A 15,376-nucleotide genomic window follows, 5' to 3' on the forward strand; every position below is an offset into this window, starting at 1 on the left:
AGAGTAGAAGCTTCCATGCTTTCATGATCTCAGCAGGCGGTCAGCTTTCATTCCAGTCTTTCTACTACCAGGGAAAGAACCCCGGCCTCATTTAGTAGGTTGAGTGAACTTCAAAGCCGCCCTGGGTTACGGGTATGAGAAAAATCTCTTGCCCAACCCTAGGATTGAACTTGCGTTCCTTCTGCCGGAGTTACTTGCTCCGAGTGTGATCCCCAGTTTTCATAACTCAGATATGCAAGCCATGAACATAATATAGCAGGACACTGGGAGGTAGATCTCCCTGATTTCTTTACCGCGGCACTAAAAGGTAATGAGAACTTATTTCAACGCTCCAGTCGCTTCTTACTTCCAGTGGATATCTTTCTATCGAGGTTTAGCAGGATCCAAAAAACCGTCCTGAACATTTCAAAGGAGGAATAATATCCTTTGCCTATGACCGAGATAAAATTCAGCTTCACTCTATTAATTGAACAAGCTGTTAAAAGGTACTCTCTTCTGAGTTCGAGTCTCAATTAAAGCGTGGATATTTTGTTTACGATGAATGTAATGTACTGTTTTATCTTAGGTTGTGATTGGCGTCATGCAAACTCTACTTGATGGAAGTTCCACCATATGTCCGTAGATAGTGGGTCGAGAATATGAACGTAGCCCCAAGATTGTTGAAGGCATGTATGAGCCATAGAGCAGGAATAGTGAATATCGAAGTATAGCTATTATGCTGGTAGTTTTGATTCAGGTGGTTGTTGTGATAACCAGTGTTGTGGAGTAGTTTTTTGTAGTTGCAATTATGCTAGTGGTTTATGTTGCAATTATTATAGAGCTAGTTATTGCGAATGCAGCAGTGGTAGTGGTTTATATGGTAGTAACTTTATGATGTTATTATTTTAGCTATCTTAGTGTTCTATATTGTAATTATTTTTATTCTACTGATTATTGTGGTTCAAGCGATTATGGCGGTTTATGTAGTACTTATTTTTATAGAGATGGTTTTTGTGATGTTTGTTATGGTTGTCACGAAAGTTAAAGTTATGTTTTATTTAACGACGTTCGCAACTGCAGAGGTTATATCAGCGTCGCCGGATGTGCCGGAATTTTGTCCCGCAGGAGTTATTTCACATGCCAGTAAATCTACTGACATGAGTCTGTCGCATTTAAGCACACTTAAATGCCATCGACCTACCCGGGATCGAACCCGCAACCTTGGGCATGGGAGGCCAGCGCTATACCAACTCGCCAACCAGGTCGAATGGTTGTGACGATCTTATTGTCTTATGTTGTGGGCTATGTTATGGGGTGGTTGTTGTGAGTGTTGTATTGATAGTGGTTTAAGTAGTAGACATGGTTTGTTTTTATAGTTTTGGAAATGTATTTATGTTGTGATTATAGCGATCTTAGTTGTTTGTGTTACAGCTATGAATGTTGTGTTTCTATCGTTTATAGTGGTTTATGTGGTTGACATGGCGTTTTTTTATATTTGTAGCGATTATATTGGTTTACATAACAATTATATTTGTTATGGTGTTTGTTACGGTTGTAGTGATCTTAGTGGTTTATATTGTAGTTATTGCTATGAGGTAATTGTGAGTGTAGCAATGATAGTGGTTTATTTGTTAGACATGGTTGTGTGTTTTGTTGTGTTATAAGGATGCATTGTTGTGGTATTTGTTATGCTTGTAGCGATTTTGTGGTTTATGGTATGGTCATTGTTATGGGCTGGTTTTTGTGAGTAAAGCGATAGTGGTTTATATGATAGATATGGTTTAGTGTGCTTTGTTAAAGTTGTAGAAGTATACTGTTATAATGGTTTATGTTATAGTCATTGTTGTCGGTTGTTGCGAGTGTAGTGATGGTAGTGATTCATGTAGTAGACGTGGTTGCTGTTCATGTTGTGACTGTAGAATATTTTAGTTTATGTGGTAGTGACTGTTGTTTTGGTGTTTGTTATGTTTGTAGCGATCTTAGTGGTTTAGATTATGGTTATTGTCGGAATAGTTGTGCGTGTAGCGGTGATAGTGATTTATATGATAGACATGGTTGTGCTTTGTTATAGGCCTACTTGTATCGATTACATTGGTTTATGTTGTAGTCATTGTTGTGATGACTGTAGATAAGGTGACTAACTCTTCCATATTTTTCTGGAATTCCCTTATTTGAGCTATTTTTTATCTTTCCGGCTCCGTACTAATATCTTAATCCTCCAGTATTTATATTTATTATTCATGATTGTAAATTTTTAATGTAACCTAATAATAATCATAACCGCTAAATATATTTAGATGTAAATTGACATTAATATCGATAGTTTAGTAGGTACTAATCAATACAGAAATTCTGTTTCGGTGATTTTGTAATGTTTTTGTAACTGTATGCTCGTATGATATGATTGCAAAGAGCTTTCTTCAACTTCAATAGCAAGATAAAAAAATGAATTTAAATGTTCTGTAACATCGTGTTAACAAATACAAATAAGTTAAAACTAAGAAACATTATTTTTTTTTTTAAGTTATTGTGCTCGGTATTGTGACATAACTAATATTTGTATCGTAATTAAATATCCTAGATAGTTTTATATACTTCAATATAAACCATTCCATCAATGAATTCTAGCTTCACACCTGAAAAAAATTGCGCTAAAATTTATCGTGACCAAGTCTTCGGTGTTTTGTGATCAGAAGTCGGTCACATTAGTTGTAGAGATGGTAGTGGTTTATAATATGGTAGGGATTTTTGTTCTGAATTTAGTTATGGTTTTGTGAAGATGATTATTGTGATTGTTAGGGCGTTCATAAGTAGTAATGATGATAGTGATGTATATAGTAGTCTTCGATGTAGATATGCTGTGATGTTTGTTTTAATGGTAAAGTGTGTAGGTTGTTTTGGTGTGGTGGAGGTACTAATTTTGGTTATTACCGTAAACTGGGTTACTTTGAACACAGAGGAAACTTTGAACGTTTTTTCAGAAAATCATACTTAGGTTTCTAGATGCTACACATGTTAGATGCAGGTAAATTTAATAATAATAATAATAATAATAATAATAATAATAATAATAATAATAATTTATTTAACCTGGCAGAGTTAAGGCCATACGGCCTTCTCTAACACTCAACCAGAAGTAAAAACTGCGTTACAAAAACACTACAAATTTACAAAGTACACTACAATTTTACACACAAAACTGAACAAGATAATAATAATAAAATGTAAACAACAAGTAAGAAGAAATCAGACATAATATATAACATAGAGAAAGAAAGAAAAAAGCATAATAAAATGTGAACAGCAGGTCAAAAATAAATGTGGCATACAAAGTATAAAAAAATAAGACAATTATTGATATAATAATAATAATAATAATAATAATAATAATAATAATAATAATAATAATAATAATAAATAAGGATAGTAATAATAATAATGATAATAACAATAATAATGATAACAGGCCTAATAGTAATAATAATACTAATAGTATTAATAAAATAGTGCAGTACAAAGCATACAATGAATACAATATTTTTATGTACACACAGTAAGGAAAATTATGATTATATATAGCTCAACTTATCACATTAGAGATATACCGTTATCGGAAAATATGAAAACAAAAATATAAAATAAGTTAAATATTACTAGAACATAAAAAAATGTGAATACGTGGAAACATGCAATACAACACTTTGGTATGAGAATGATTTTTATGATAATTTACCTCCATCTATAACAAGTGTAGCACGTAGAAACCTAAATATGATTTCCTGAAAAAATTTTCAAAGTTTTCTCTGTGTTCAAAGTAACCCCACTTTACAGTACAGTTAAGGTAGTTCTTACAAGCCATTTTATGTAATAATTTATTATATCATTTATTCAAAAAATGTTTTTATATTAACATGGAAAACCGATAAAATCAATTCGTTGTAGTTTTGCTGACAAATATTAACATTTACAAACAGAGACGCCCATACAAACTTACTTACAAATGGCTTTTAAGGAACCCGAAGATTCATTGCCGCCCTCACATAAGCCCGCCATCGGTCCCTATCCTGTGCAAGATTAAGCCAGTCTCTATCATCATACCCCACCTCCCTCAAATCCATTTTAATATTATCCTCCCATCTACGTCTCGGCCTCCCTAAAGGTCTTTTTCCCTCCGGTCTCCCAACTTCTTACATTAATTCCTTGTATTATGTTGACCGAGATAATGTTGTCTGTAAACATGACAGATAGCTTTTCATTTTATGGGAATAATTCACTTGCATTCACGAAGACATGGACCTGTCATGGCGATCATAATAGTGATATACAACGTCGTGCAGTGCAGTGTACTTGGAGTCACCCGGTAAGATGTGATGTTTGTTTTAAAGTCATCCAGAACTTTATGGGCATTCTACGTGCACACTGTCCCTAGAGCATTAATTATAATATTATGAATAGAAGCTGCATGATGGAAAGGAAATGTCATAACAGCGGTAAATTTCAAGGAAGCTCTTCCCCAGGGGCACTCTGCCCCTGCTGCTACATTATAATAAGTAAACAAAGGCAGTACTGAGTTTTTTGAGACGACGTTTGGAACCATGTCGATCAGTGATAGGCATCAAGAGACGCTGTCTGGAAATGTGGTTGTGGCCACCTGCGTATCACGATGTCCTGTCAACATAAATACAAGACAATGGGAGCCCGGGGAGCTATTCTTTACGACGCACGTCGTCTGGGTAACCAAAACATGCACTGAGGTCCTGCGCACAAAGATCATTTTCAATTCTTGCCCTCTTATTTTGGAAACAAAACTTGTAGTACTCTCCTTATTTTTACGTGTGTCTAAAACGTCTTTCAGATAGCTCACATAAGCGGGACATGAATGACAGAAATAATTTCTCAAATTCTTATATAATTTAGTAGGTTTATATTAGGTTTTCGATTCTTTTTTTATATTTGAATATAGAGTGGATATATTATTATTATTTCAGTTTATTTAAAGTCTCTCTTGACTTGATAGAAACCTTTATGTAAGGAAAGTAATATATTGTTATATTAAGATGATTATTTCATTTACATTAATTTTTGTTTTAAGATTTATATTTTTAATTAATTTTGACTTTGTTTGTTTCAACTTCTGTTTCAGTGTTCTTTATATTTTTATGCTCGACCATGCCGAAATGTAGTAATTATACACCTGGTAGCAGCCCTTTAATGGATCTCATTAAAGTACACCTATTCATTAAAGTTCAGGTGTTCCACCAATCAGAAAATACTATTGCAGTAATTAATATGAAAGCGCAAGTATCGATTATTCTCGGATATGCAATCGAAAGACAACTCAGTCGAAAAAAAGAACACACAAATTAACATTAATTCACCGTCATCTTCCAGCCTTTCACAAAGCACATTCCCGCAAATACAATTCACCAATTGCACAATAAATCACCTATATCTGAAATAAAGTCAGTTCTGTTATTATAATAATTAGCGTTAATTGTAAATAATATTCAAATAAATCTAATTTGTCATCTTGTTTTTCAATGTCCAATTCAATTTCAATGTTATATCAAGATTAATGTTTATTTTACTCTCTAGATTATATCAAGGTCAATGTGGACACTTGTTTCTCGGAAAAAAAAAAATCAATACCTTCACGTCTGCGCACATCTCACAATTTACGAGGTATTGCACAAGGTCAGTTCCGCTCCTCAGTCAGATAAGAATAACATGAATACTTATGAATATTTTCAAGTTAGAAATATGGTCGAGCATAAAAAGTCGTATGAAACTTGCCTATAATGGTAATTAAGACGCTCGTGTGAAAATTATGAAACTCGCTTGCGCTCGTTTCATAAACATACTCGCGTCTTAATTACTACTATTATAAGCTCGTTGCATAATGTACTATTATGTTTCTTGTAATTATTTATAGGAGTTAATATTTAATATTTGAGGAGAAAAATTCGCTCCGGCGCCGGGGATAGAATCCGGGTCCTTGGTTCTACGTACCAAGCGCTCTGACCACTGAGCTACGCCGGATTCAATCCACAGCACCGGACCGAACTCCCCTCCTCCAATGTTTCCCTTTTGGCCTGACTCCAAGTTAGGCATATATGTTGACGTTTTATGTCCAAGTCAACTGCCGTTATACAAGGGGCGCACTCAGTTGAGTAACTTATTTGGCCGGGATTTCGCAGTTAAGTGCACAGTAATCTGTACAGAAATATGCACTGCTAGCTATGAGATATTATTCTGTAGGACAAATTGATAAATCTTTAATATTTATAGGAGGGTCATTTCGCAACATTTCAAAGTTTGAATCTACCTCCTTATTCAGATTAGCAAAAATATGAAAACGATATCCTACTAGTTTAGATCGTTCCACTAAATCCACGTCATTGACCCATTTACTACCTGTAACGATTTCAAAGAGTAGGGTACCCTTCGCAGTATTTTTTAAATCTGAATAAAAAAGTAGATCGAACCTCGAAACATTGTTTTTTATACTTCACTAGCAATGGAAGAAGTTCAGTCTATACCTATCCTAATTAATTCACAATCTTTTCTCTCTCATTTAGAGAACAGTAATGCCGTGCTTCTGAGCTGAGAAATATGACGATGCCATAGATTGCTTTCTGCTTACACACATGATATAGACCCCTACTATTTGCACGAACATACAAACACATCCGGTGAGCTTCTTTAATTGAACGTAATTGGGAACTAATGAATCTTGATAGATTCTAAGAAAATGACAGGTTGGTTGTTTTTTAGTGTATTTACAGTTATATTTTTAGCTTCAGAATACTAGGTAATTAAAGAAATTATATTTGTGGATAGTTCATTCTCTATTCACAATATTTTTTTACTCTTAAAGAAAAAATATATTTCATAACTAAATTCAAATTAGTGTAACTTTGAAAATATTTAGAATAGGATCCATGTTTATTTGATATTTTGTTCTCAGAATGTCTTCAGAAATAATCTACATATGTGCCGGTAACTCCTTGTGAATCACAATGTATTTTAAGGTACCGATAACGGTTTGGTCAATATTGATTCTAAACAGCAGTAACTGTTCAGAGACAAGATGCTGTAATGGCATGGAGGTGAGGGATCAATGGTGGAATGAAAATAGGAAACTGACAATTAGGATACTTTCCATTTTTATTTATATTCAATTTTTTTTACTATCTCCTTTCCATCATTCAGTAATTTATGATATGTTTGTTTTTCAAAGGAAACTTTAAACAGTTAAAATTACAGTTATGCAAATTTTCAACTAAGAATTGGACCCCATTGCTGACTTTGACACATTATCAAGATTTCTTCTTTACCTTTGCGTGCCGTACACCGTGGTCAGCCGGAATAAGTCTTCTCGCTCTAAGAGAAGAGGATGCTTTTAATATGATGGAAAACCAGTGAATTAAAAAAATTGTTTCCTTTAAAATACACTTTGATGTGTGAAAAATACATTACGTAAATTGTAATGTGTATTTAAACCCTTTCCAGCTGCTGCGACGCTTTTTTAAAGCTCTGGTGCACAGGGCTTTCAAGGGGAAATAATGGGTAAATATGATGGAAATCCAATAAATTTTCAAGTTTATTTATTTATTTTTTTTTTGCTTTAAAATAATCTTTGAAATGTCAAAATACATTACATAAAATTTAATGCTTAATTTTGGCTTTCTTAGCTGGTCTGTCAATATGTTTGAAGCTTCCTGCAAGGGCTTTTAAACGACACTAAACCTTGGTTGCAGTTTCTCATAACTTTATATTTTTATTTTATTCTGATATAAAAAGTTACATAGGATCTTCATAACTATTAATGCTACATACATTATATTTAGAACACACATTCTTTAAGCTATTAGGAAACTTTTTCTGGAATACAAATTTGTTATTTTGTTTCATTTGAAAAATATCCAATCATATTTCTATAAAAAGTATCTCTAAAATTAATACTTAAAAATATAATCGTTTACTCTTAAAATTTTCAAATTCAGTATCAAAATTATTACGCTCCAGACATTTTAAAGAATGTACTCTTGGAGTAAAATGTCAAAGATATTTTGAATTTATCTTCAAGAGAAAGAGAAATAAATCGTCCGGCCTTAATTAAGATGACTACGAGGATCCGGAAATTAATAGCAAACAAATATAATTAATTAAATATAAAAATAAAATGTAATAATTAAGCACCATTAATTATCAATTATAAAATAAAATCTTAGAATATGATATTAAAATTATACTTTTAAATAAAAGATTTTATTTAAAATTAGCATATCCTTCTGAGTGGTATAAATTAAATTGTATAAGTTATAGGGAATCTTTAAGAAGTTGCGAGATGATTTTTTGGATTTCAAAAGATAGTATTGATAATTGTTTTAAAAATTATATGTAAATTTTGGCAAAGAACTCCGAACACCAATTGAAGAGAGGGATGTTCTACTTGGCACTAAGGTAGGGAATATATCTATTTTAGCGAATTGCATGTACTGTAGCCTGTTTTCTTTTTATTTTTTCTTCAAAATTTGGGTCCGAGACTTTTTTTCATAAACTAATCTTTAAGTTGTTGCAGCAATGATATTTCTAAATAAAAATTGAAAATGTTCTTCAATTAATGCAAAAAATTCAAATTATACCGTTCACTTCCCTTAACATAGAGATAAAATTTAAGATTATTAAAATGATGTACACTAGATACCGAAGTACATATGATATTTCCGTGCAGAAATTCTGTATTACCATATGGTGAAGAATGGGTCAGCATTTAGAGCTGAAACCCGGGTTCGGGTCCCGATGCCGGAGAGAATTTTTTTCCATTCTACCCATTCTTCATCATTGAATTTAAGAGTCTACTAATTCGTATCAAGAAGAAGAGCTTGCCGCAATCGAACCTATGCAAGCTTAATTTTTAGCTGAGAACATTGAACGTCGTTTTTGTGATTTAGTAGTTACAGTGGTTAAGTTTAGATTTGAGGTTGCGGGTTTAACCGGGCTATTGATTTTTAAGGCCGGTTAAGATCCTTGATGTTGATCCTTCGTAAGGGAAATAAAGTTTTAAGGTCAGTATTGTAGATTCAAGGCAAAAATGAAACTTGTCCCTGAATGAGAGGATTCCAGACAAAGTCAGCCATTTCTCGTCTCCTTCAACTTCGGAGGCAGGACAGTGGGCTCATGAAGGTGATCTTAGTGCTTTTGGGTATGTTGCATCCTCCAGTTTATTGGAATCCATGTCATACTGTCCCTTGAATACAGTACAGGAAATAAATAAGCCATTGTTTATAATGTTATAAATAACATAGGGTCATCGTAATTGTAGGTATATTGCAGAGAGACTCCCTTTCGTCTGTCTTTGCCCGTGTTGATTAGTCTTACAGTACACTTTCAGTACCACTGAACATTTAACACCTTACGAACAATAACATTTAAATTCCAACCTTGACGCTAGTTGGATGATTTATTAACTAGTTCGTTGGTTTCGTGTGTACCAGCATATATTGTTTAATATCTCCTTGGTTAGTCAGTTGATTAGTTTTCAGGCTCATTTCATAATTAGAGGGCTGGCCAGTTAGCTAATTAGCTGTCTTGTTTGATGATACACTGGACAGCTCTACTCTTTCTCTAACATTCACAAGGTTTCCACTTAGGATCTTCATTTGAATGGCCGGTTTTCACGAAAGCATTTTTATATATTGAGCAGCGATATCTGTAGCCAAGAAGGTGGGACTTATATCGATATTATTATTATTATTATTATTATTATTATTATTATTATTATTATTATTATTATTTATTTGAAAATGACTGGATAAAAATACAGATCTAGATCCAGGACCATTAGCAAGAGCGATTTGCGTAGGTACTTCGTAAAATAATTTTCCTCGCTTATTTCGAATTTTGTGTTTTGTATGTCAAAATAAATGTGATAAATTTAATAACTCATAGAGTTCAGACATGGATTTACTGACGAATTCTTAGATTTTTTAATTCACCTTTATCTTTAAGCGGCATAATTTTCAAAATTTATGTAGGTAGCGCAACATAGTCGACTGGAAAAAAAATCAATAAAGTTTGTTTTACTTCCGTTTCAAAGCAGTAAAATATCTGTAATGTTTGCAGTATGGACATTATCCACTGATTACATCACTGTTTCAATCTTAATATTCGTGCAACAGCGACAAACGTTAAATGTGCAGAAATCTGTTGCTGTGGATATCATTCTTAATAAATTTGAAGCGATGTTCTCGTGGAACACCGTTTTTCTCTATAAATGAAGTGAATATCACACTCCTCGTGAATAGGAAACCCATTAACCCCGTCTGTATCTAATGTCTAATAATTGTGACAAGTGATTTACTTTCAATCACTAATAACAGTTGTTTAATACTGCCATAGGAGAGGTATGAGAACAAGAAGAAGAAAAGCAGGAAGATGTGAAAGAAGGAAATGGCGAATAAAACCAAATATAGTTAGAATATGAAGAGAGGGAAAGAAAGAGATAAAATTAAAAACCTTATAAGAAGAGTGACACACTAATTTAAGAAATTGGCACGTATTAGCTTGAATACAAGACGAGTTCATATGAAAATAGCAAGGAATAAAGTTTCATCCTTCATTGAGTTTATCGTTACTGCCAGAATGGTAAATGTTTCGTCCTTTATCATTATTTCTGGGTCATTTTTGGACAAATGTGATAGCGGTTTATTTCGGGACTTGAACAATACGGAACAATGCTGGATTTCTGCATGTGCGCATATTTTAACTGTACGCGCATTTAAATCACTTAACATGAAGCATCACATTGGGATTCGGTACAGAGAGAATCGGTCCCCCGTCCAGACGTGTGGGCCTACCTTGCCATACCAAGCGTGCAAGGTAATTAATATATGAGATATACCTGACTGCGCAGTGTTGTCTTGTTGGTAGCTTTCAAACTGGCCATTGTCTTTCTACCACGCCTCTTGACGCATGGCAGCAATATACTGTACTGCAATATGCATACCTGACTTTGTCGTACGGTTTTGAGTCTTCATGATGTAGTAGTCTGTAGCACAGTCTCTTAGAGAACAGATTAACTATTTCAGTATTGTAATAGGTAGTATATTTCTTGAAAATACTGTGGAAAGTTTTTCTGTACTTTTTATTGAGTAAATTTAGTAATATTGTTAATTTTTTAATAACGCACCATTTCTGATTACTGTAATAAGTTACGAGTCAGTGATGTATGCAATGAAGGGGAAAAAGGAACTGCCAACCTACCCCATTATCTCCTGGCTTAGTTGCCTCATGAGTGATGCATTATTGAAGTCACTTATGAGGCTCAAACTTTTCTTCGGACATTTGACTGAACAACAACATTGCACCATTAATCGAAATGCAGATTGTTGGCCTTCGATGCAGGTAACTCGGGTTCGAAACCCGGTTGGTTCACGTGGAGTTTCTCATGGACAAAGACTGTGTTTGGTGGTTGCTTTTTGCGGGGTACTCCGCTTCTCGTACCGGCATTCCACCGGCATGTGTGCGGTATGTACACTCTTTGACACGGAAAAGTCTGCTCTCCCGTAGCGTGACTTCGTCAAAGTATCGTTAGGGTTAACGTGAGGTTCACACGAGGAAATATTAAGCATCGATGTCCGAGATGAAATCAAGTCGTAGTAGTGACGTATCTGTATTTCACGAAACGACATATTCTCTACGAAGCCTTGTCTTGACGATAGTGCTCATTACAAAGACCGGACTTCAAGTCTCTCTATTTAAAATGCACGCGTGTAAACATAGCCCACACGATGATTCCCGAGCTATTCCGAAGTGGGATTTTGTCTCTGAACAGCGACCAATTTCCGTGTCGAAGGGTGTACATAGCAGAGACCTGCAAGAGAGCGATGCTTAACGATATCTGAGATCGGTTTTACCGAATGCACTTCGTGTGTAATCGCTCGAGCTCGGGTTTGGCCTGCGCTCGCTCGAGCTCGCCCGGGGGATCGCTCCCCTGTCGGAACGAGCGCTCGCTTCAACCACTGTACGCGAAGCAGTATGCTACAGTACAACGTAGTTCAGCATTGGTAAAAATCGAATGCATTCATTTGATTATCAAACCCATTCGAAATAATAGAAATATTCACAATATCGCTTGATTATTCATTGATTTTGCTTACCACCACAACAAGCCGTATGAAGTTACACAAAATATGTACTCGCATAACAGAATATGTTCCATTTTAAGATAATGATAAGAGCTTCGAGTTCAGAATCATATGACGCAACAATAGAATGATAAGCTTCGAATGTTCTGTGTGGTTGTAGCGTACTGACTCTTCTAACAGCCCCAGTATCTGACCCTGATCTTTATTAAATTAAACACCTGACCTACATGGTGATAAGAAAAAAGAGCGCTGCTCTCAGGCTATAGGCCTACGTATAGAATGACTAATCAACATACTGCAATGTTATTGAACAATTCATTCATGCATTCGAATGATTTAATCCTACAATGGATTAATCATAGAAATCATTCGATTGTTTTCAACAATTATATATTTTAGTGGAAATTTAATTAATTACACATTTTTCTTTGTTTAGATTGAAACAGCCTGAAATGATTTTCTGTATAAATATATTTCATTCCTACTCAGTTTAACATTTAACTTCAAAAACAAACTGAGACACAAATTTAATCGTGATAATATTGTAAATGCAAATGAAATGTTTGGTTATATTACTATAAAAGGTATATAAAACCGAGAAATTACATTTAATACGTGACAACTAAAAATGTCTATCGAAGTATGAAATGCAAATAATAAATTAGTAGCGATATATTTTGTTTCATCTCGAACGTAATATGAACTTTACTCATTAACTTGGGAATATTTTTATTTTAGTAGGTTATTTTACGACGCTTTATCAACAGCTTAGGTTATTTAGCGTCTGAATGAAATGAAGGTGATAATGCCGGTGAAATGAGTCTGGGGTCCAGCACCGAAAGTTACCCAGCATTTGCTCGTATTGGGTTGAGGGAAAACCCCGGAAAAAACGTTAACCAGGTAACTTGCCCCGACCGGGATTCGAACCCGGGCCACCTGGTTTCACGCTGACCGTTACTCCACAGGTGTGGACAATCCTATGTACTTTAAGGTATTCTTATCGCTTACTTCTCCGAATTTAGTCCAAGCAGAGCTAGTAGGTAACTGCTTTCCCTTTTCTTCCACTACTCTGACTCTGCTGATTTAACTTTATTTTCGGCATATACTTTTGACATCGTGTCTTGTAATCTTTTACCATCAACAGAGACGGTGTCCGAGCCTCTGCTTGAGATCGACGTCGATACTATTGAATCATCTTCAACATTCGTTTTGATGAAACGTACTGATTAGACAAGCCTACAATTCACCTACTGCTTACTGCTACCGGAAGAGCACTCATGAACACCGAGCGCTCGTCGTCAGACCCGATCGCTCGGTGTGTTGCCTTACTTCGTGATTTATCGGAACTATTCGTATATGATCGCTATTCATTCAGTCAGTGCCTTCCTGGACTGATAACGATATCCCGCGCTCGCTCTCTTGCAGGTCTCTGGTACATAGAATGCTTCCCATATTGCTCCAAGAGTAGGCCTAACGCTACAGCGGCGAAAAGATATACAGTTACGGCATAAGTACTAGATGGAGACGCTTTGGTGAATGACGCAAAATCAAATATCCCCTATTGGATGAAACATTAACATTGAATAACACATCATGTAAGTCACGCTGGAATGTAGAATTCTTAAATACCAGTAAATCAGTAGAGCGCGATTGCAAACTCGTGGCACCTGCGCGAAAGACGAATTGGCATCAACTTACATGGATTCGCCCAAGAATCTTGCTGGGGGGTGTTTGAACAGTACGCTTTATGACTAAGCAGTCGCCCGCACACACAGAACCCCCCACTCCGAAGCCTCAGAAAGAAGCTCGCGCATGTTGGTGCCAAGAGTTTGCGATCATCTACCTGAGAAAGACAACATGAAACTACGAGTATATATTTCGAGTGAAATACGTACGCAAATACGACCTAAGTCTCTACTCGGATTTTAGTTAGTATTTATGCTTTAAGAAGTTTGATACAATTTGTTTGTAAGGCTTTGTTATATCGAAAAAGACTGTTCCGTAGTTCGCTGTGACGTCATCTACAAATAGGATGATACGTCGGAGCGAAAGAAGCGTATAGAGTACATGCGCGAATATACTGCAATATTAGGCCTAATATAGGCCAATTCGAAAGATACATACAGAAATACACTACGCACATAACGTATTACAACGGTAATTTGGAAACCGAGGTGTCCTTGATTTTTTAGGTCATTGCTGAGATATTGTTTTGGCCTTTACTGAGAATTTATCCAACACATTTTCTTACGAGTACATCTGAAGTTCTTTCACTACGGTTTTGTATCTTAATATTGGCTTTGAAATGAGACCTCTATTTCTTAGAAATATTATACCACTGTTCCTGTGTTGGTGTTTTGTAGCTTTTAGTTCAAGGAAAATAAGTTATTCACTAATAATTACATTTCTAATCTTATCTTTTTTTCTGCAGGTCTGAGACCCATAAAATCTAGTCTCTGTAAAATGCAGCCTCGGGATTTCTTTGTTACATTACAAGCTTCGTATCTGTATTCGAAATAAACCATACATTTTAGATTGTATTATTTTTCGCTTTTGTTTTTGGGGTTCTTGTAATGGTCTCCGATGTCTATCTCGATGATCTAGTGGTTAGCTTTATCATTCGATCTGAGGTGTTGTGTTAAAAACCGGCTGAAGGCGATGGATTTTTAAAGACGATAAATATCCCTAGTATCGCTTATGTTGGAAGGGATGTAAAGCTACTCGTATGAGGCCCGTGTTGTAGACTTAGGGCACGCTAGAGAACTTTGTTTGAATGAGAGCGCACCAGAAAAAAAGCCTGAAATTTCTCGTCCACACCAAGTTTAAAAGGTGTGTACATCTGTGGCCTTCATTGGTTTACTCCTCTCTGCATTCTTGGTCCCAAAGAAATCTACTGTGTGTTGAATTTTAACTTTGGCAATACTAAATAGACCTATAGTTCATGATTTCTCATTGCCAATAGGCAAAAAGCTTCATCATAGAAAATACATGAAGAGAATGGCAATGCATTAACTTCTTTGAAATCATAACTAACTAAAATGTATGCTGTTTTTACCTTTAAATACTATAACGTGCTTTATTAAAAGCAACATTACACCTTTTAATATTATATTAATTTTATTAAGTTATAAATGTTATGTAAAATTACTAGTAAACATAAAAAAGGAGAAAATTAAAGAATAGGCATATAAGAAATAAATACTAAAATAGAGGATTATAAATGCAAATAGATGCATCATATAACC

Source organism: Periplaneta americana, chromosome 9 (genome assembly GCF_040183065.1).
Source record: "Periplaneta americana isolate PAMFEO1 chromosome 9, P.americana_PAMFEO1_priV1, whole genome shotgun sequence".
Classification (NCBI taxonomy): Eukaryota; Metazoa; Arthropoda; class Insecta; order Blattodea; family Blattidae; genus Periplaneta; species Periplaneta americana.